Genomic DNA, 22935 nt, shown 5'->3' with positions numbered 1-22935 from the left:
GATACTTAATGTGTTAATATTTGTTTATGTATATTTTTGCTAAAATAATTTTGTAGCATGGTATTTAAAACTTATTATTCTGATACCAAATCTGGTGCTGGGCCAATGTCAAATCATCACGGTCGAATGAAGAAATAACATATAACAGTCTGCAGAGATTGGTTGTGCTTGCTTGGCAGAATCAAAGGTCAGCTCACCTGCACTTGTGGGATTAATTCTTGGCACAGCCCTTGTCTAATCTATGATGAGGGTTGATAAGGTTTGAAGGCAAAATGCCAAAGTGTCTGGACTCACTGGCTGCTTAGGAGCTTCCCTGGAGGCATGGACAATAACAGCATAAACAGAAGATGACAAGAGACCTTTAGTAAAATCCTTCAGGCGTGTCCCTAGCCTACCAACATTCAACTACATGTACTGGAACATCAACAGCAGCAGGGACAATGGTGATCCAAGTCCAAAAGACAGACAGGAGGTAAGATCCAGCTGATATGTCCAGGTCGATGCAGGGGACCATGACCCACTGCCAAATAGAGTCAGTGCATTCTCCAGATTCAAGTGGCCAGCCAGTCAAGTGAGGGTAGACTTCCTTTCTTCACAGTTGCTTCTGGCAAAATCCGCTTCCCAAAGTGCATTTTAGTGGTCACTGTCTATGTGCAGATGGCCAGGTATATATTCCCACACACTGCTGTGATGCAAAGCAGTGCCTTTTGCCACCTTACGATGTTGAAAACATAGCACAGCCTGTGAAAATTGAATGAGGCAGTTCATTTTCTTCCTTGTGCAGTAGCCATCATGTACCTTGCAACCATAATTCTTACAAAAGTAACAGTTTCAGAGTAGCCGAATGCAACTGCAAGTGCATCACTAGTGTCTGTGAAGCATTACTGTGTGCATGTTCCGATAACCCTGATCGCTATTGCACAAAGTTATCTCATCTGCCCCAAGCTTCTGGACTTCATTTACAAGCAGGGGCCAGGGGACAGCTCCCCTAGGTGCTGCAGCTGCACCACCCAAAAAATAAAATGCTGCCACTAGGTAGGGACTGTGCAGAGAGAGTGAAGGAGGTCTATCCTCTGGAATCTAGTTGTGAGAAGATCAATTGAGGGTCTCCCATTTCAGAGTACACAGGTTGTCACAGAGGAACATTAGATTTGCAGTAGCAGTAGAACCCAGGTATTTGAGGGCCGACAAACTTAAACAAAAATAAAAACTGCTGGGAAACCTTTCTGCAAAATGTAAGTGTCACAGAAATGGCACATCTGCTAGAAGAATCCTGGATTTTCCTTCCTACCAAGCACCGGAAAAGGTACCATGCTGAAAAGCGGATAAGTGCATGAAATACCCTGGTAGGGGAAGACCGTCCTGCTAATCATTACCATGAACTTCCTAGCACTGTACTCCATTTGTTGGGCAGTAAAGGTGTGGGGCAGGAGGCTGGCTAAAAAAAACTGTGGTTTCTGGTGAGAGAGCTGGTGTATTATTTAAGTACCGACCAACCATGCAGTCAACTTCCTAGACATTTTCAGGTTGCTGACAGGCTTTGCTTCTGAAGTGTTTAAAGTGCAGTATCGATTTAACAGCAAAATGTTTGTAATGCTCTGAAAACTGACGTGGTCTATTTTACTTTTAAATGGACCGGGAAGCTAGCAGCAAGCTTAGATCCAAGTCCTGGATGTTTTCTCAGGACTCAGACCCGTAGGCTTTAAAATCATTTAAGCAGCAGATGCTCAGTGAGTAAGAGGTGATAGTGGAGACATATCGGGACAGGTGTATGAAAAAACGGAATGCACCCCCGGAGGAGGGAGGATTTAGCAGCTCATAAGACTGGGAAAGAGGGAAGTACAGGTTAGTTTCATAGCAGATTGGTTAAGAAAGATATACCAGATAAATGGAAAGGCATCTCTTCGTCAAACTTCTACAGGGTGATGGAGGTGCTATTGCAAGTATATTGGCCTATCCGCAAGCCAACATGTCACACACGCACACATATGTCCTGGCTTTCTACAGGGAACTCATAGTGAGTGAATTGACAGTAGACAAAAGGGGGTGACAGTAGAGTCATTCAAATAAAGGTTTCTTGGCTGAAGGATGACAAGATTTGGAAACATATTTAAAAATCTAATGGGGTTCATTTAAATAAAGATGGGGGCACAGGCTGTCAGCCAGCATACCAGGCTAGTGGAGGCCACCTTCCCAGTGCAATAACACTGTCAGCACTCAGAGAACTCGGTTGGGGTGGGTTTCATTTTGATGAAAATGCGTCCATTACTTACGTTAATGGCATTACTCCTAGTCCTACTCCCTCGCCTTCCTTTAACCAATGAGGCTTCCTGCCTCCCCATAGACCCTCCCTTTCCCCTTTAAACCCCCCTGCCTCCACCACCTCCTGTACAAAAACAAGCCCAAGCAACAACTCAGGTGGTCCGTACCGGGGGGGCGGGAGGGAACGGAAAGGAAGGCGAGGGAGTAGGACTAGGAGTAATGCCATTAACGGAAGTAATGGACGCATTACCTCATGTCCCTCCCTCGCCTTCCTTTAACCAATGAGACATAGCAAGAGAAAACAGGAGACAGACACTGAGTTGCATTAAGTTTAATCACAATCAATAAAGACCACCGAGTCCCCACCCCTGTATTACATCATAGAGGATAAGACACAGTGACCCAATACCGACTCCAAATTGCCCAAGTCCGCCAGCCTATAATGACGAACAAATGTCGAAGGTGAGGCCCAAGTGGCGGCCCTGCAAATTTCCACCACAGAAGCACCCTGAAGCTCAGCTACCGTAGCCGCCATACCCCTGGTAGAACGACCCTGAATCCCTTGGGGAGGAACCACCCCTTTCAAAGAATAAGCCATCAGAATCAATGAGCGAACCCACCAACTCAAAGAAGCCGTGGAAGGCTTCTCACCCTTCCCGGCCGGACCGAAATTCACAAAAAGAGGATCACCCTTACAGAAAAGGAGCAACTATTCGCAGATATTCCAACAAAGCCCTGCGCACATCCAAAGAATGCAACCGAACCTCCTCCTCAGAGGAAGGATTCAGACAAAATGAAGGAAGGATGACCTCCTGGCGAGCATGGAAAGACGAATTCACCTTCAGAACAAAAGAAGGAACTGGAACAAGCACCACCCGATCTGGGAAAACCTTACAAAAAGGAAACAAGCAGGCCAAGGCCCCAAATTCCCCTAAACGGCGGGCCGAAGTAATGGCCACCAGAAATAAAGTCTTCAAAGAAAGATGACGCAAGTGACAGTCCCCCAGAGGTTCAAAAGGGGCGACAGTCAACGCATTCAAAACCAAGGAAAGATCCCAGGGAGGAAAAGAACGCACCGGGCGAGGAAACAAGTTAAGAAGACCTTGAAAAAACCGAAGCATCAAATGACTCTCATCCGACAGATTACGCCAAGGACCCCTAAAAGCCTGAATTGCCCCCCACTGCACCCGTAGAGAAGCCACCGACAAACCCAATTGGGCACCATCCTGCAAAAATTGCATCACATAAAAAATAGAAGTGGACGTAGGATCCAACTTATGCCGGAAACACCAAGAAGAAAAAACTCTCCACTGTCTACCATAAGACAGCAAAGTGGAACGTCTCCGGGAAGCCAGCAAAGTAGAACTCAGAGCTACCGGCACTCCCAAACCCGTCAAACCCCGTCATTCAACTTCCAGGTGGTCAAGTGCAACCTCCTCAATGACCCCTTCGAGAGGCAATGAAACTCCAGAGGTGACGGACAAAGAGGAAGAGTCCACATGCGACCTGACGCCATCAACTGCAGCAACGGAAACCAATTCGCCCTCGGCCAATAGGGCGCAATCAAGATAACCCTGGCTCCCAAATGACGTACCCTCAACAGAAACGCCCGGAGCAACTGAAATGACGGGAAAGCGTACAAAAGACCCCGAGGCCAAGGACACAACATCCCGTCCACCTCCCAAGCCTGAGGACAACGAAACCAGGAGCAGAAGCGACTGAGTTTCGCATTCTCTGGAGACGCAAACACATCTATCACCGGAAGACCCCAGAGGTGAACTAGATGAAGAAACAGTGACCACCAGAGGGAGAAAAGCTGCAAGGAATGAATCACCCTGCTTAGAAGATCCGCCAGAACATTGACCAACCCCCGAATGTAAGTGGCACGTAGGGAAATAACCCATTCCTGAGCCCAAACAAATATCTTTCTCACCAGACAGAGCAGAGCCCTCGACCGGGTCCCCCCCTGCCGGTTCACATAAGCTTTGGTCACCAAGTTGTCTGTCCGAATAAGAACCGCAACTCCTTTCAGGGACACCTGGAAATTAATCAGAGCCAACAACACCGCCTTCAACTCTCGCCAATTCGAAGAGCGTCTGGCCTCCAGCGGCAACCAAAACCCCTGAATCTGCGCTGACCCCATTCAAGCCCCCCAACCGGAGAGGCTGGCATCTGTCGTCACCACCACTGGGAGCGGAGGAGACAAAGACACCCCTACCTGAAGATGAGTGGACACCAGCCACCATCCCAACGTCCTGCGGACCAACCCTGACACCGGAATCCGAGTCAGCAGAGAACCGGACCCTGAAGACCACTGACTCAGGAACCAGTCCATCAGGCAAAGAAGATGGACCCATGCCCAGGGAACCAGAAAATCACCAACGCCAAATGACCCTGCAGGCGTAACCACAGAAGCGCCCGGGGAGCAGACTGTGACACGATCGACCTCACCAGGGACTGGAGGACCAACAACCGCTTCTCCGACACAGTCACCAAACCTTGACGAGTCAGAAACCGAGCCCCTAGAAACACCAGATCTTGGGAAGGGACCAAATCTGACTTCCCACAGTTGATCAAAAACCTGTGGTTTTGCAGGACCACCAGAACCCAGGCCACATGCCTCAGCAACTGCTCCTGAGAGGGCGCATGGATTCGAATATCGTCCAGATAAGAATGAATAAACACCCCTTCTGAATGTAGAAGAGCCACCAGAGGGGCCAGCACCTTGGTGAAAATGCGGGGAGATGACTTGAGGCCGAAAGGCAGAACACAAAACTAATAATGCTCCAGGCCTACTGCAAAACGTAGGAACCGTTGAGAAGACTGCGCCACTGGAACATGCAGGTAAGCATCCTGCAGATCCAGAGATGCCAGGAATTCCCCCTCACTGACCAGAGGAAATATAGTCTGAATGGACAGCACACGGAAATGTACTGTCCTGATCCAGCAATTCACCCCTTTCAGATTGAGGACAGGCCGAAAACCCCCTGACATCTTCTGAACCAGAAATAAGACCTCTTTTCCCCACAGGAACTCAGGAAATGGCCCCCTTGAGAAGCAAGTCCCAGACCCCATCCAACAATGCCTGTCTCCGTGCCCCGACAGCAGGCAGAGGAGTGGGACGAACCCCGGAATCTGGAGGCACCATATCGAAATCTATGGCGTAGCCATTGTCCACAATGTCCAGCACCCAATAATTGCTGACACTTTCCTGCCATACTGGAAGAAAGTGCCTCAACTGTCTCCCAACCTGCCCTATGCCAGGCCCACAGTGATTGTCAGGACCCCTTCTTGAACCCACCCCGGTTCGAAGGAGCAGACTTCTTAGGAGAAAAACAGGGCTGAAAACGACGTTTCCAGAAAGAAAAAGACTTGGAATCCATCTTGGGAGAAGAGCGGGAATGCTTCCTCCACCCTTTGCCAGAAGCAGAACCACCTTTGTAAGGCAAGGCATGTTTCCTCTCCTTAAACGCCTGGAAAGCATGGAAGGCAACTGATCACCAAACAAACTACGCCCTTCAAAAGGCAGTCTCAGGAGAGCAGATTTCTCCCCAGGATCCGCCTTCCATGACCTCAACCAGAGGGACCTACGAGCCCCAATCAAAGCCCCCGATGCCAGAGCCGAAGTACGGACGACATCAGAAGACACGTCAGCCAGCAACCTGGCCTGCTGCTCCATGACAGCCAGAAGTTCGGATCACTCTGAACCTTCTTGAACAGCCACTGCCAGCTTGTCAAAATCCTGCACCAAAGATTGGGCAGAATAAGCCGAATATAAACCAGCTCTAAGGGCCAGATTCTCTGCCACAAAAGCCCTCTTGAGACCAGAATCCACCTTACGGTCAGTGGCATCTGTAGGCACACAATCCTTCGGATTGACCGCCGTCTTGCCAATCAGGGTTGGCAAAATGGAATCCAGACGAACAGAGGGAGGTAACACATCCTCCCCTTCCAGTAAGTAAAGTTTCTGAAGGAATCGTGGCACTTGAGCCTTATCCACATCTTTCCATTCCCGAAACACCATATCCTTCACAGGTCCCTGAAAAGGCATGGCAAACTTAGAAGGCGTTTGATACTGAGGGAACAAATGCGAATCCGATCCCGTAGGCTGAAACACAGTAAAACCAATTTGTCCCGGACATGCGACATCACTTCCCACATCTCTTCCCTGGAGACATATTTCCCCCCAGAAAAAGTAGATGGAGCGTCATCATCCTCATCTCCCAAAGAGGACCTTTCCGCAGTCCCAGGAGGACGGGCCACCTGAGAACGACCAGGCCTGGCCACCCCTGCCTGGAGAGCCTGAGAGACAGCCACCTCAATCATGTGCTGAACCTCTTCTCTGGACATGAGTAGCACAGAAGCCCCTCCCGGAACCTGGTGACCCCCAGGCGTAGAAACAGGAGCATCACCCTCCTCCCCTGACGAGGAGGAAGAAGAAACAATCCTGCGACGTTTGGCAGGTACCTTCGGCATGATATCCTTAACATAAATGCCATCTACAGGACCCCAAACCATTTATATACCAGAGAAAGGTCCTCCTACTGAAAAAGAACCAGCAAATAAAAACACTCAACCAATTATTAAAATGGGTTAAAAACGCAGGCAGAACGCCCGTCCTACCGCCCAATATGCCGAAAAAGCAAACCGGCACCTCAGTGCGGCTCCGCGAGCCGAAGAACCGGAAACTGTAGCCCCAGCTGCAAGGAGCTGACCGACCTTGTCAGCCGACTCCCAGGACGCGTCTTCAAGGCAGCCCCGCCTACCTCTCAAAGACGCGACTGCCAGGAGCCCTCCCTGAGGAGCTCCGCGCCTCGAGGAGGGCAGAACAGAAGACCCCCAGGCCCGCCGTGGAGTAAGGTAGAAGGTAAGTCTAGCGGGGCTAGACAAAAAAGAACAGGAGGTGGTGGGGGTGGGGGGGGTTTAAGGGGAAGGGAGGGTCTATGGGGAGTCAGGAAGCCTCATTGGTTAAAGGAAGGCGAGGGAGGCATGGGAGGTAATGCTTCCGCAAAACTGAACTGCTGGCTGACTGCCATGTCCTGGCAACTGACTGGCTTTTATTTGTTAGTTTGCAGAAACAAACCCCCAAAGCATTAGTTTACTTCTGTAAAACGAAATAAAAATGGCTCTAACACAAACGGGGTAAAGTCAATCATGCATTGTGGGAACATGTGAGGATAAGCTATGAGTTCAAAAAGGAGAAGTATCATGTAGAAACATCATAAGAAAGAAATTAATTAAGGAATCGCATAACCCTATAAAAATAAAGGACTACCTTCAGAAGACCAAACTGGGCGTAAGATAATCACTAATAAACATGTCCCAAATTGAGGAAGCTTGCATCTATAGATGAGAAACTAGGTGCAGCATGAGGTCACACAGACCGCTGAAAGCCTTAACTGTATGCAGATCATGGACAGAATGATGAAGACAAAATTATCATGTGGACACAATATTGTGTCAAAAATATAGAGGATAAAACTATCAAGAAGATAAGTGTAAATAGCTAAGCATAGATTTACTATTCTTAACTCTACATCTACATGCCTTGAAGATATATAAATCCTCAAGGGATATTTGTGGAGTTAAGAATAGTAAAACCTTACTTTCCCATAGAAACTTACTGTTACAATATTCTCGTCCTCGACATTCATGACACAATATTTTGGACTTGAAATTTTGTCCAAACACCACTGTATGCGTTTTTCTCTCTACTGCATTATGAAAGAGATGAAAATTGACTGTCAGAATGTAACAGAAGCCATAAAAACTAAAACTAAATGAAAAAATGAATGTTAGAGAACTCGCAGCCCCTAAATACCACAGCACAATACGTAGGTATCAACTCACAGAAAAGGAGTCCAAAGATAAGTGGTACTGTCGTTGGTGGAACGAATCGACCTTTAATAAGAGACAAGCGAAATCACAGGTCCAAACATCAACGGTGGAATCAATCACGTTAATCACATAACCTCTTAATTAAGCATGAAAAGTAGCATTGATCCACAGCACCGCTAGCTGTCCCACCGCAACCCGGATAACAGTGAGAATGAAACCAGAAGGAAGTGTAAGGGCTGTTCTGGATTAAAATGTAGAGAAGGGTCTGAAACGTGGAATTAGCGCAATCAATATGGATCAGTCAAAAATCGGTTCGTGCTTCACATAAAAGAGATAGACGGGATGTTACCCTTTGAAATAAGCGCCCCTTTGAGCAAAATTACAAAAACAGGGACAAACATAAAGGAATAAAGGGGGAGAGGAAACAATAAAAGCAGAGGGGCAAGAAAGAAAGAAAAGAGAAATAGAAAAATCAAGGAATAATGAAGACAATAAAAAGATAACATATCCAGTGTATAATGTTCAACTAGCCCCAATAGGACATACATTTTAGAAAATTACACATAGATGGGTTAATAATGCACCGAAATCAGAAACCATTCTTCTAGTAAACCATGTCTCAACTCGTAATCAAACAGCAAATAGCCATAACTGTCAACAGCTATCTCAAATTGGTAGACCTACACAGTCCGAATCCAGAATCATATCAACAGTATTGGCAAATGTCAGGTTCAACAGGGTGTCTCAGACAAAGAGGAGCAGAGATCAGTTAATTTTAGTGTTACTCCTCTAGTGCAGTGGTACTTAACCTGTAGTCCGGTGTCTCCTGGGGGTCTGCAAGGCCTACTCAGGGTATCTGTCACTTCTTAGAAAACTAAATACCGTTAACAGTTAATAAAGTGCATATAAATTAAGAATCAAAACGTAAAACTGAACATTTTCAAAACGTTCTGTAAAAGTGAAAGAATGTGAATTTGGGTGGCTAAAAATGAAGTTAGTATGCTGAGATTGGTTCATTGGAGCAGTAGTGCGAGTGCATCAGCTAAATATAGTACGGATGATGAGTGGCCTCAATCAAATTAAAAAAAAGGTCCGACCATCCCATCAGTATTTACATTTGGATGTTTTTCTATATTTGGTTGTGAATTAAATAACATTTCATTATTGTTGTATTTGTTTGATGAATGCTTGTTTCTGTATTTTTGTGTGCATTGTTCTGTGGTTCAAAACATAGAAAAAGCTTATCACTGCCCCCCCCTCTCCTACTCCCCTTGGATTCCAATAATCATTCAGTGGTTGTCCTAGGGTTCCAGTAATGATTAAGTGGGGGTCCACAGGAAGTCAAGAGACTAAGGGCCAGATTTAAGAAAAATGGTGCTGTACCCAGTGCAGCAGCACTTTTCTTGCGCCCCTTAGCTCCCCCCAACGCCACCATGTGTGCGCCGTATCAAAGATACAGTGCACCATGGCGGTAGTTAGGGAACTAGTGTCAAAATGTTTGATACTAGTTCCGAGCTTTGCAGGATTAGCATAAAAAATGTTGACGCTAACCTCGCAAAGCCCATTGCGGCCCATTGTAAACAATGGTGTGCCTCCTTTTAACGCCTGCTCTGAGCAGGCGTTAAAGTGCCAAAACAAATGATGCAAAAAAAACTCTTAGATTTCTTTACGCCATTTTTTTGTCCCCCCCCCAACAGTGGAACACCCCCTTTGCATACATTATGCCTGGTGCACGCATAATTTAGTACAAAGGATTACAAAGTGGCACAATGCATGCATTCACACTTATTACGTAACAACTGCAAATCAGCTCCCCTAGAGGGCAACTAGAGGGCAACTAATATCCAATTCTGTCTGATTGTGTGACAAATAATGTAAGACCAAAGGGCATTGTCATTATGAAAGTGTATTCTACTTTTATGTTGATTGATATGAATGAAATATGAGGAGTCAAGGTATGTCTGACATTACCATGGCAGAATTCTTTAGTATTCAAATTTTGGTGACAGATCGAACAACAATGGCTCTCAAGGTCCTACCACTTTTACAAAGAGAACAAATGGAGGGGGGTCAGTGAACAGGCTTCACATAGGCAAAAGCCACCACTGTTTCTTGATAATCTTGGTAACTTTGTTGGAACAAGGGATGTATGTAGTTGCATACTGAATGAACTGGTTTATGTTCTATTGGTAGTTGTCAGCAAAGTTTCACAAGGAGAACACCATGCGCTCTTAAGAGATCTTGAAAGTAATACCCATATTTATACTCTGTTTGCACCGGATTTGTGTCATTTTTTTTTAACGCAAATTCGGCGCAAACTTAATCCATATTTATACTTTGGCGCTAGACCCGTCCAGCGCCAAAGTTTTGGAGTTTGAGTCATATTTTGTACGTGAAAACCTACCTGTGCTAATGACATGCAAGGTAGGTGTTCTCATGCAAAAAAATGACTCTAAGGCATGTGCACCTTATTAATCCTTCCACGTCATTTTGACGCACAGGAGGAGGCGGGCCTTAAAAAATGGTCCCCAGCCAGATTTGCGCCATTTTTTAACGCCTGGGTCTGGGCAGGCGTTAAGGGACCTGTGGGCTCATTTCCATGGTCTCCGACCATGGAAGCAGTCCACAGGTCCCCTTCCCTGCCCCCAATGACACCCCTTGCCACACTAGCCCACCCCTGGAGGGCTCCCATGGACGGGGGGACCCATCTACAGTAAGTAGAGGTAAGTAATTTTTTTTTTTAGGTGGCTAGGGGGGCCTAACTTGGGTCCCCCTACATGCCACTGTGCCCAATGGCCAGAAGTCCCCTGGGCATGGCCATTGGGCGGGGGGGCATGTCTCCTGTCTTTACTAAGACAGGAGTCATTTCCATGGGGGTTGTGCATCAAAAAATGACGCTAGTCAGGTTAGAGTCTTTTTTTTTTACTCTAACCTGACTTGCACCATTCTTTGACGCACAACCCCCAGTCTTCCCTACGCCTTCGCTGCCCATTTAGAGTAATTTATTTTGACGCTAACCAGGCCGCAGTGCCAGCACCCGTCATTCCTTAAATATGATGCCTGGCTGGCACGTTGGAATGGGGGTAGCCGGCGTTAAACATTTTGACGCAAACCTGCGCCAGAAGTATAAATATGGGCCTCAATGCTTTGTGTACACTCGTTCAATCAGTCTCTTAGAAAGAAAAGCAGCTTTCTTGAAACATTCTGTGCTACATTTATAATTTCAACACATAAGGGAAACTATCCTGTAATGTCCTAGGATGGTTGCTTTTGTATAGTAAGACAGGGTTACATTGTTTAGTCTTAGGGTAAAGCTTTGTTCCTAATCTGCAGTAACAAATCTTGATAGTCAAATCAAGAAAATGTAGGTAATTATTATGGCACTTGATTGTAAATGTTAAGTGTTCATGTGTAGAGTTTAATCTTGTTACAAATACCTTAAGGGTGCCTGCTCACCTCTCCAGATCAAAAGTATATCATCTATATATCACTCTTACAGAGCCTAATTTTCTTTTAAAAAGTAATGATTGTGAGAGTTCAAAACCCAGGTAATCTCATAATCATCCACATAAAGAATGGCAAGTTTAGGTGCAAAGTATGAGCTCATAGAAACACCTTTCTTTTGCAAGTAAAATGTATCATCAAGGAGAACATCATTGGGGGTCAAGGCATTGTCCTATAAAAAATAAGTTGGTATTTGCACAGTGGTTGGTCTAGAATCAAGCCAGCCTCAATGACCTGCATTCCTTCATGCTGATGAATATAGGTATGTAAATATAATATATATTGAGACAAATTAATGTAATTGGTGATGTCAAAGTCTCCAATCAATGCTATTGACTGAAGACTTTTAGGAATTGGTTGCTATTCTAAAATCAAACAGTGTTCTTTTATGAAAATGACAAGTTTCTCCTCGGGCAATTGAATTGTGTTGACGTATCCAGAAATCTGGAATTTTGTAGGAAAATGTGAGTATTTTCGGAAACTGACAAGCTGGTGTTTGAGGGCAAGCATTATATTGCAAAGTAATAGTGTTGCATGGTGTGCTGCTCTAAACGTGCATTTCCTATTTTGTCTGACACCTCAGTGCTGACTGGTTGAGTCAGCTACTTCTATAGACAGATTTAAAAGACATATACCTAGCCCTAAGAATGCACTACCAAGCTTGTAATATTTTCTCAGAACACTTTTTATAACTGAATGCATTGCTATGCCATTCAACGACATTGGATTATTATTGGTGATCTATCAATGCTGTCTCTGGCATAGGTCTGTGTGCCAGGTGCAAACTGGTGTAGGAAACATTGGAATAAAAATATAATTTAAAGTAACACAAATGGAAAATTGTCAAATTTGGAGCACAAGTGAGTGATAAGCTATACTGAGGAAGGAAATGCGTAATGTGCACTGGCTGAAGTGTGTATTCATTGAATTATCATCCTCTCACAAACTTGATAAAAAATATTTTGGGCAGCGGGGAGAGCAAATTTGTGGCTGCTGTATGTGTACATTATAAATCATTATCAACTCTTTTCCATGTTGCTGGTTACCATTAGCGCACTGAATGCCATGTTCTTAGGCCTAGGACTGTAGCCAATCTTATAACAACACTGTCAAATTTTAGAATGGTACCACATTGAGGTGCATATCTCATATGTTATTACCATGTTGGCAGCATTTGCATATGAGGGACAACTATTGTTGTAATAAACACAAAGCTTCCACCTGGCTGTATTTCTGGGGCAGGTAGCCCAGCACTACACTTCACTTTATAGAACTACTGTTAACAGGACCTTGTCTTACCTTGCAATACAAATGCTTTTCTCTTACATGATATGAAAATTGACTTGGGTACCAAACATAAAAATGAGCAGATGGGACTTGTGGTACCAGCTGACTTGGAACTGACAACATACTGGTCTTGTGCACAACCATCCCTACCCCCAGATCACGTACCCACCCAGTCATACTTAGCCAGTCATATTTGGCAGAGCCTGAGTTTTAGAAACTGGGGCCCATATTTATTCTTTTTTAGCGCCGCATGTGTGTCGTTTTTTGACGCAAAATCGGCGCAAACTTACAAAACACAATTGTAAAAAAGTATAAATATGTGCCTGGGTCTCTAGTTGGAAGAGGTATGCACTCGGTCCTAGTAGGGACCACAGTCCTAGTAAGGGTAAGTCAGATACACACCATAAATTAACTTGTGCTCACCGTCTGTCAGCTTTGCGGAGAGCAGCGAGGCTTAACTTAGGAGGTAATGTGTAAAGTATTTGTTGAACATTTAAGACAGTAAAACAGTGAAAAACACCACACAAAAAAATCCAACCTAAGTTAGAAAAATAGAGCCTAATTTAATTAACAAACCAAGACCAAAATGACAAATATTCACGAGGTAGAAGTCGAGGTATGAATTTTTAAAGATTTATGTAACTATAGTTGTTAGAAGCCTAAAGAGCCAAACGGGCTATCTGGTCATGCTAGACCAGGGTAAATCCAAAGTTCAGACTAACTGCAACAGAGCCCAGGCTGGCTACAGGGACCAATCTTGTCTTGCTGAAAAGGGTACCTTGTATGGAGGTTTGTGCCGACGTCGAGGATCTGATGCAAGCGGCAGAGAAGTGGATGTGAAGGCGATGTGTCATTTCAGATCTGCGCAGTCAGGGGATGCACTGTTGTCAAGCAGCGCAGCTGTCATTCCTCGAACAGTGATGCGGCACCAGACCCCTTTGCGAACACAATGCGTTTTCGTCAAGCCATGCAGCCAGGTGATGTGAAGGTGATGCGTTGGTGCTGAAGACGATACACTGGTTACAAGCCACGCAGTTTATGCAGCGATCCCATTGTCCTTGGTGGCAGCAGGAATGCGTTGGTGACGAGGTGGGATGCGCGGGTTCTAAAAGGTGTGACAGCGTTTGACATAGAGAGTTGCAGAACAAGAGAACCCACTTCGAAGGACCCAGGCCTGGATTGGCACAGCTTTGCAGGGCAGGACTCACAGGTAGCTTTGTCCAGGTACTGTAGGAGAGATGCAGGCAGTCTTTGATGCCACTGATACTGCAGAACAGGAGGCAAGCCCTTGGAGTCATTTGGTTCTGAGGATGTAGAGATTCAGGTCCAGTCCTTCTCACTCCCAAGCAAGGAGTCAGGCAGAGCAAAGTGGGAGGGTTCCAGCAGAGTGACAGTCCTTTCAGCAGCACAGCAGTCCTTCTGCCTGGCAGAATGTCTTTAGGTCCAGAAGTGTACCGATTTAGCAGGGTCAGAAGTCAGATTCTTATATCCAGTGGTGCCCTTGAAGTTTGGTGACTTCAAAAAGGGGCTTTGAGTACACACAGGTCCTCACTTTTCTGCCCTGTCTCCAGACACACTGCACAGGGTCATGCAGCTCTTTGTGTGGGGACAGGCACAGCTCTAATCAGGTGCCAGTTTCAGCTCCTCCTTCCCATCTTGCCCAGGCTGACCTATCAGCCTGGTGATGGCCCATCAGGATGTAAATGGCCCATCAGTCACAAGTCAGCTCCCTTTGTGACTGAGCCAGTCATTATGACCCTGCAGTCTTCAGAATGCCAGGGCCCACGGTGGCAGTCAGACCGCCGCCAATGGGGCGGTCCGGCAGCCACATTACATCTGTGGTGTTTGTGCCACGGTTGGACCGCCAGCGCTGCCAGATCACAACTTGTCATCGGTCTGGCGGTGCTGGCGGTCCTGATCCGCCAGGGCAGCGCTGCCCTGGGGATTACAAGTCCCTTCTCCACCGGTGTTTACATGGCGGTAGCCCCACCATGTAAAGGCTGGCAGAGACAGGGTGCAGGGGGACCCCCTAGCACTTGGCATGGGCAGTGCAGGGGCCCCCATGGCCAGCCCCTGCGTGCTAAGCACGACAGGTGCTGGTGCACACTACGCTCTGCAACATTGCCACCGGCTCAATTATAAGCCGCTGTCAATGTTGTGGGATGTTTTCCACTGGGCCAGTGGCGGAAACTCTGTTGCCGCCCGCTGAACCAGAAGGAAACTCTAAATATGGGCTGTGGGAAGGGGACTGCACTGGCGGAACCCCGACCGTGGGACTTCAGCGGACTGCCTTTTCAGTCCACCATAGTCGTAATGAGAGGCTGAGTGTCTAGAGGAAATGCACAAAGCCCTTCTGTCACGCAGCTCAGACAAGTCTCGGAGGCCGGCAGCAGACATACAATGCTTAAGAGCAGAAAAATTCCAACTTTCTAAAAGTGCCATTTTTAAAGTTGCAATCATAAATATAATTTAACCATTGTGGGGGATTTATTATTACTAGTCCATAGGTACCAAACATGACAGTCCTACTCCTTCTCAATCAGGAATTACTCTTATTTAATGTATTAAGGGAATCCCTAATGTTATCCTATGGGATGGGTAGGCCTCACAGTAGTGAAAAACACATTTGGGAGTTTTTCACTATCAGAACACGTAAAGCTAAAAAGTACATGTCCTGCCTTTTACGTACACCACCCCTGCCCTATGGTCTACCTAGGGCCCACCTTAAGGGTGTCTTATTTATAATGCAATGGGTTGTTAAGGCTTGGCAAGGTGTTTTAATGTCAAGATGACATGGCAGTGAAACTGGACATGCAGACTCTGCAGTGGCATGCATAAGACATGTTTAAAGGGCTACTTAAGTTGGTGGCACAATCAGTCATGCAGCCCCTGTAGTAGCATTTAATTTACAGACTCTGGGCACATATAGTGCACTTTAGTAGGGGCTTATAAGTAAATTAGATATGCCAATTGTGGATACAACAATGTTACCATATTTTAGGGGAGGAAGCATATTGTTAGGACACGCTCATTGTGTGTTATCTGTGTCCCTATGTACAAAGCGCTCCATCGAAAGGTGTAGGAAAATATAGGATATTGTACTGTTCTTATGGTTAGGACTTGTCCCTTCCAGTACACCCCCTCAAGTATAGAGAATCCTTTGTTGTTATTGTTTTGGCGTGAGTATTTGTGTTGCTGATTGTTCAAAAAGCACACTGGTTCTTTCTCAGTGTACAAACCATGCTAAATTCTTCGCCACAAACAAAGTCTTAAAACGTGATTCTGGCGACTCATCATCCTTGGCACATGTGTTTCCACCTGCTTGGCTCCCGTGTCTAACAATGTGAGTGTAATGTGAGTAAAAAGCTATTTAAGTCAAAGCAATCATCACTTCCTTCCTTGGCTTAGAGAGTTCTGGCTCTTGTGTCAGAGTGTTCCTGTGACGATCCATGCTGTGAGTGAGCAGATTTCCTGCAAGAAAGGATTTGGGTTCATCTCTTCTTTCAATCCAGAAAAGGTAAAGCCCAGCAGCTTTACTAGTAAGATTCTTATGTGCTCCCTGTGCCCCTGGGTGCTTCAAGGTCAGTGTTATCAGGTTACTTGAACAGAGAAAAAAAAAAATAATGAATGTGATTTTCTCAGGGAAAGACTGTTGATAAAAGTGGACACTTATTTCAAAGAAACTGCTGTCTTTTTTTTTTTTTACTTTGGAACATTATGGTAAAAGTTTATCAGGACAAGTTTTTGAATTGACTATGCATTAATAGTCATTTTTTTTTTTACTTGCTCCATTTGTTGGTAACTTATTAAGGATCCTGGAATTCTGTTGAAAGAATAGAGAGAAATGGAAAGACAATAGTGATTACGTCAATGAGAGAAGTGAACATTAATGCAAATGTAATTTTACCTGTCAGCACTCATTGCCAAAATTAACTAAAACATTGACTATGGTGTGTTAATGTGTGTTTTGATTTATGTTACATTGTTTTCCACACACTAAAGGGCTATACTTATTTTTGTTCATTGTCTCTCACATAGGCATTGTGATATACTATAAAAGAGACATGTTCCTTTGAATTGAATGTCATAGGAGCTTCTGATACCATTTTATCTCTTCCCTCTCCCATCTTTTCTATCCCTCCCCCTCACCCCCAGGAGTTATTCCCTCAGTAGCTGTTACTCTTGGCTTTGAGGGAATAATTCATAGGGGTGTGGGTTCCCTCTTCGCTCCCGCGGATACCTGGATTTGAGGTGACTGGTGCTGGCATTGTCATATATGCACTTTAGAACTAGTTATCAGTGGTGAAGTGCCCAGAGTCCTAAGGCCAACAGATCAGCAAAAGTGAAGCAAGGCAGGCATTGGAGGAAGACCACTCTAAGGCTGTCAGGTCTAGCACTGAGCTTGTCCCAACACCGAACCGTTTTGGGACACCAGAGAGGCCCCTATTGCCTCAAGGACCCTTTAAAGTGAATGGATCTCCAGACAGACTGTCACAGTCTCCTTATAAAAACAAGTATGGACAAAGCCAAAAGGCCTGACCAGCCTTTTGATGGCCAATGCTTATTTATTTTGTGTTTGTTTTTCTAAAACTTTATTATTGGGGAACTTTCACCATTATGAAAAAAGCTAAAAGCAAAAATGCATTTCTTTTGTCTAAAAAAACATACATGCCAAAGTGGCCATGGGCACTAAAGTGAAATATTTTGTGTGTGGGTGTGTTCCTGGTGAAAGAGCATAATGCAGTCATTCACAATGAAGGTAGCCAGTGTCTGAAATGGGTTTCTCTATTGCCCAAAGCTTTATGCTATCAGGACTGGTAACAAAATGTGAATGACACAACAACAAAGCAACAGATTGAGAGGGCTGCCTGAAATTCCTTAAAATTCAGTAAATTATATAGAAACATTTAGTAAAATCAAATTGACTTGGCTGTCAAAAGACCTAATACGGCTTACAGTTTTTGTATACTGTGCTCACACCCTCCAAATAAAAATAAAAAACATCAGTGCCATAGTAGCCCTTGGCACTTAAGTGAACTACTTTGTGTGTGGGTGTGTTCCTGGTGAAAGAGTATAATGCAGTCACTCATAATGAAGTTACCCAATGGCTTAAATGGGCTTCTGCATTGCCCAATGCTGTATGCTGTCAGGACTGGATGAAAAATGTGAATGTCACAACAACCGAGCAATGGATGGAGAGGGCTGGCTGAAATCCCCTAAAAGTAAGTAAGTTATATAGAAACATTTAGTAAAATCAAATTGTCTTGGCTGTCACCAGACCTAATGAGCCTACAATTTCTGTATACTGTGCTCTCACACGCCAAATTCAAGAATGCTATAACCAGCAAATGAATAGTGCTATTATCTTAACATCAGAGTTCTAAGTAAGCTCCTATGCAACTCACCCTTGAAACCCTTAAGGCTACATTTCCTAACCTCAAAGTAACCTTAAGGACCTCAATTACCCATCTTCTTTAGTTAACATTATAGCCCCACACCATAACTCATGGCCGTCTATCATGTTGATTTCACAGTCCACTTTCCTGCCCAATGAACCCCAGACTGCTATATCCACCCAATGAGAGTGCTGATCATATCCTAATAATCTGTTGCCCCTTTGACTAGCAGGCTTTAACATAAAAGGAAAACCCCTCTTTCAAAATGTCCAATATTGATAACCCCCCTCCCAAATGAGGGCATTTATTTCAAGTATTTATCCAACATTTGCTTCATTTTTACTAATATTGTGCTTGTCACCTGAGTCAAAAATATCTTGGACACAAATTTATTTTTAATATAACATATCGATCACCATGCTTTTCAAAAATAGCATATTACCTATTCCCGCCCCTGCTGACCACTGCAAGAATCTTAGCTCCACTCCATTTTCTAATGGAAAGAAATAATGTTCATACCAACAATAAATGTGACTACATTTTATTGGGCACTGTCGCAACGGGGCCACTCACCTAAAAAGCAGGATGTCTGCAGGGGTGATGGTATGCCCCCGACCTTCTGGAACACCTCTTGGCACTTCCTGGTGGACACAGAAACCCCACCTGGTGTCCCAAAAGGAAAGAGGGAGTGGAAGAGAAAGAGACAAAATACTGCCACATCGTGCCGGTCCAGCCAGGCACCCTGTATCTTTGGGGGGCAGGTCATTGTTGACAGAGTGATAGTAGAGTTAGTGAACTCAACTTCCTTGAAACTGAATCTCTCTTTCTGATATGGGCACGGGAGCGGTAGAAGAACACCGGGATGCTCCAGCACTTTTCTTGGATAATAATAACTGTTGGCACAATTACTAACAGGCACCAACATATCCCTACAATGATAAATCAGGTTGACATTAAATTTCTTCAGGCTCATTTATAATATTCTTCTGCTGACCCCATTTCATCCTTCATTCTTCCTTATATCACGGTTTGTGCATGAGCTCAAGACTGTTTAACAATTGAGTAGCCAAATTCACCAGACCTTCCCTAGACTTCAGTTTCCACTGCACACATCTAGGACAAAGGAGGGGAAGTCAGCAACACAACATTCTGTGGATGTTTAGTCTTTCTTTTTAGCTGCCCATGTAACTGAAAGACGTCTAGTCCTTACTCCTAATTCCATAGGCATTTATGTCCAAACAAGTGCCTCCAATGTATGTGGCTGCACTATTCTAAAAGTGTGTGCTTTAATACATGGGCTCCTGAGGCATTCTTTTAAAAAGCTTTCTCATCACAACCAAGACCTTAACGTTCCCCACTATTAAAATGCTTAGTGACCACTGTGCCAACCTGATTCCTGTCAGCCAGCAACTCTTAAAATTGTGTGATAAGACCAAATTACCACTGAGTTACACTTCTGATAAGTCTTGCATTTTTTCACCAGATGGATACCAATAATTGATTTTAATTCAAATCTGCCCAGTACGCTTATCCTTCATGAGATATTTTGAGCCTAAATGCCCCCAAAACAATAACATATAAACCAGCTTCAACACAACTTCCCCTAAAAGTATAATAAAAGGGAACAGATATACAGTGAATATAGCCTTGTCCCCAGCACTGCCATTAACAGATTCTATTTGAATCAGCAGTGTCATACTTATGCAAGGTAACTTGAGGCATCCCTTTGGGTCCTTTATTCTTTTCACTTTTGTCCAATGTGTATAAGTGAGAAAAACAACTTTCAAAGCCAGGTAGCCTTTCCATTGTCCTTCTGTTGAGCAAGGTGACGTGAGGACAATGTAAAGGATTCAGTAATATTCAGAAAGCCACACAAGAGGTGATTTTTGCCACCTTGAGTGGCTTGGTAAAGAAATGGAACACAACACAGATGCTTGCATTGTGCAGCGTTACATTTCAAGCTGGAAGTCATTTCATGGGTGGAGCATGGGCCTTCCCATGCATCCACCCATGGATTGTGGTGCATTGCCAAATTTAATAAAGCTAGTAAACATGTGACTGTGTCAGAATGGTATGTCTTCCGCAGTGAGGCATAAGAAGGAGAAATGTCTTTATTTCCCCTTGTTATTTCCACTTTCCACATGTGCTGTACTCTGCACCACATACAGAAAAAGGAAAATTCCTCTAAGGGTTGTTTTTGTGCCAGAAGGTGTTCCTTCCTACACAAAAACAATCCAGCCTGCAAACAGGTACCATTGAACTATTGTGCCTGCATTGGCGCTAGGCTGCACAGAGTGCACCAGTGAAAGGGGAAAGCAGACATGCTCCATATCTTTGTAAACATGGACTATTTAGGATACCTTGGCAAATGTGGACCATTTCTGCTCTCTCCCATTCATGCAATGTAGCGAAGCAACTATGCCTGCTGCCCGGCGGTAAGTGAAAGATTAATAAATATGCCCCCAGTTGTATTCTGACAATATGAAGATTGTAATGTTATTTTTTTTAAATGGGGAAAGTAGACATCGTGCCCACGGCCTTGCACATTATGTTCCCTCCCTGCTGACATTCTTTTCCAAGATGGACCTAACTTTTAAAGTATATTTCTTTGTATTTCGTTTGTTTTTCTTCCTAGAAAACGTTTTTTCAAATGTTGTATTTTTGAAGAATGGGGAATCAGGGATCAGAGAGAGCCCTTAATTTGCACATGTGCCTGAGTCCTAACCTCAAACTCAAGAAATAGATGTTATTATTAACCAATTTATATTTCCATTTGTTAAAAGTTTACATGTGTTGGTCAGAAATAGTATTTTTCCCAGAGCATCCGTTGTATATCTTTGGAATTTCAAGATATGAGTCTACACATACACACAGATACACACACAAACACTAAGCCATATGTGACAACATATCCCTGTCTTCTGATCAAACGGACTCTCTCTCCCTTCTTCCTCTATGTTTTATGCCTCTATATCTGCCTTTATGTTCCTATACCTTCTCTATCTCTGTAGATATCAGAGCATCAATCTCAACAATCTCAACAGCCACCATTAACATACAGACAATAGATGCTGTGAGAGCACCGCACAATGCAGGAAAGAGAGAGACAAGATACATGGGACTGCAGAGGAGAGAACTGCATTTTATTTCACTATCTTTATCTAACAAATCGCAAATAACAATTTCTTTCTTTTTAATTTCATCACTTTTAAAACCTAAAATTGATTTGTTAAAATGTTTTATATAACATTCATGTGTTTTAACAAACAATTACTTTATCTTCGGAGATAGAAAATGTTTGTAAATAATCTCAACTTTTAAAAAACTCAGATACTTTAAAATATATTACTGATATTTGAATGAGTTGTTATTGTTTATCACAAGTTTGACTCACTCATGCTCAAAATAGGAATTTAAAAATTAAATTTAATAGTATATTATTATGTACATCTTTCTAGAAATCCCAATTTTCTTAAAGTCATAAAATTAACTTATAACAAGCTTTTTCAAACTTCTTAAGAACGTTTGAGATTGCTTTTTTTATAAAAGTTGAGTGCTTCATTATAATAAATCTAATTAGGTATTCTAACATTTTACCAAATATAGGCCCTCATTATGACATTGGCGGCAAATGCCGCCTACCGCCACGGTGATGGCTACCAACATACAATCGCCATGGCTCCAACTGCATTATGACTGTAGGCAGAATTCAGCCAGAAGGCTGGAGGAATTCTGTAGGCGGTCATGATGGCAGACGGCGGTAAGACACTGCCTACTGTATCATGTTCCATGATACGGCCTGCCGCTGTTTTGCTGGTGGACGCTGCTGCTGGCAGCAGCGCTGCATCCTGTCTCCTGCCGGAGGACCCCCTGCAAGCAGGTAAGTTGGGTTCTCCGACAGGAGAGGGGGTGGGGGGTGTTGTGTGCGTGTGTGGGGGTGTTGTGTGTGTTTGTGGGGTGGTGTGTGTCTGTTTTTGTATGCGTGCATGCAGGTGTGAGTCGCGTGGAATGCGTGCGTGAATGACTGAATGTGAGTGTAGGTGTATGTTGTGTGTTGTGAATGCATGTGTGCAACAATGTATGTTAGTGTGTGTTGCGGTGTGTGGGTATTATGTGTGCATGCGTTGGTGGATGTGAGTATGCGTGTGTGTATAAGTGTGTATGTGTGCACGTGTGGGTGTGTTGATGTCGGGGGATCGGGAGGGGGAGAGTGGGGGAGGACTCTGGGGAGGGAGGAGGGCAGAGGAGAATCCTATCAGTGACAGGGGAGGAATTCCCTGGCACTGATAGTGCCTACTGCCATGGTTTTCATGGCGGTAAGATTGCCATGAAAACCATGGCAGTAGACGGGATCATAATCCCGAGAGTGGGATTGTGACGGCTGCCTGGCTGGAGACTGGCAGACGGAATGGTATGTTGGTGGTTGGCTTGAGCCAAACCGCCAATGTCACAATTTGGGGAAAGGTACCGCCAGCCTGTTGGCAGTAACTTTCCCCAAATTACCCCCGTCCGCCAGGGTCGTAATGACCCCCATAATGTTTTTGAAAAGTTGTCTCATGTTTTCACCAAGTTATACAAAAGAGCTTTCAACCAGCAAGGTAAACTTTTCAAGTGTAAGGCATAATTTCTATATGTTTTTAAAATCATC

This window comes from Pleurodeles waltl, chromosome 2_2 (genome assembly GCF_031143425.1).
Source record: "Pleurodeles waltl isolate 20211129_DDA chromosome 2_2, aPleWal1.hap1.20221129, whole genome shotgun sequence".
NCBI lineage: Eukaryota > Metazoa > Chordata > Amphibia > Caudata > Salamandridae > Pleurodeles > Pleurodeles waltl.
The sequence above is the reverse complement of the archived record's forward strand: the minus strand, read 5'-3'. Positions refer to the sequence as shown.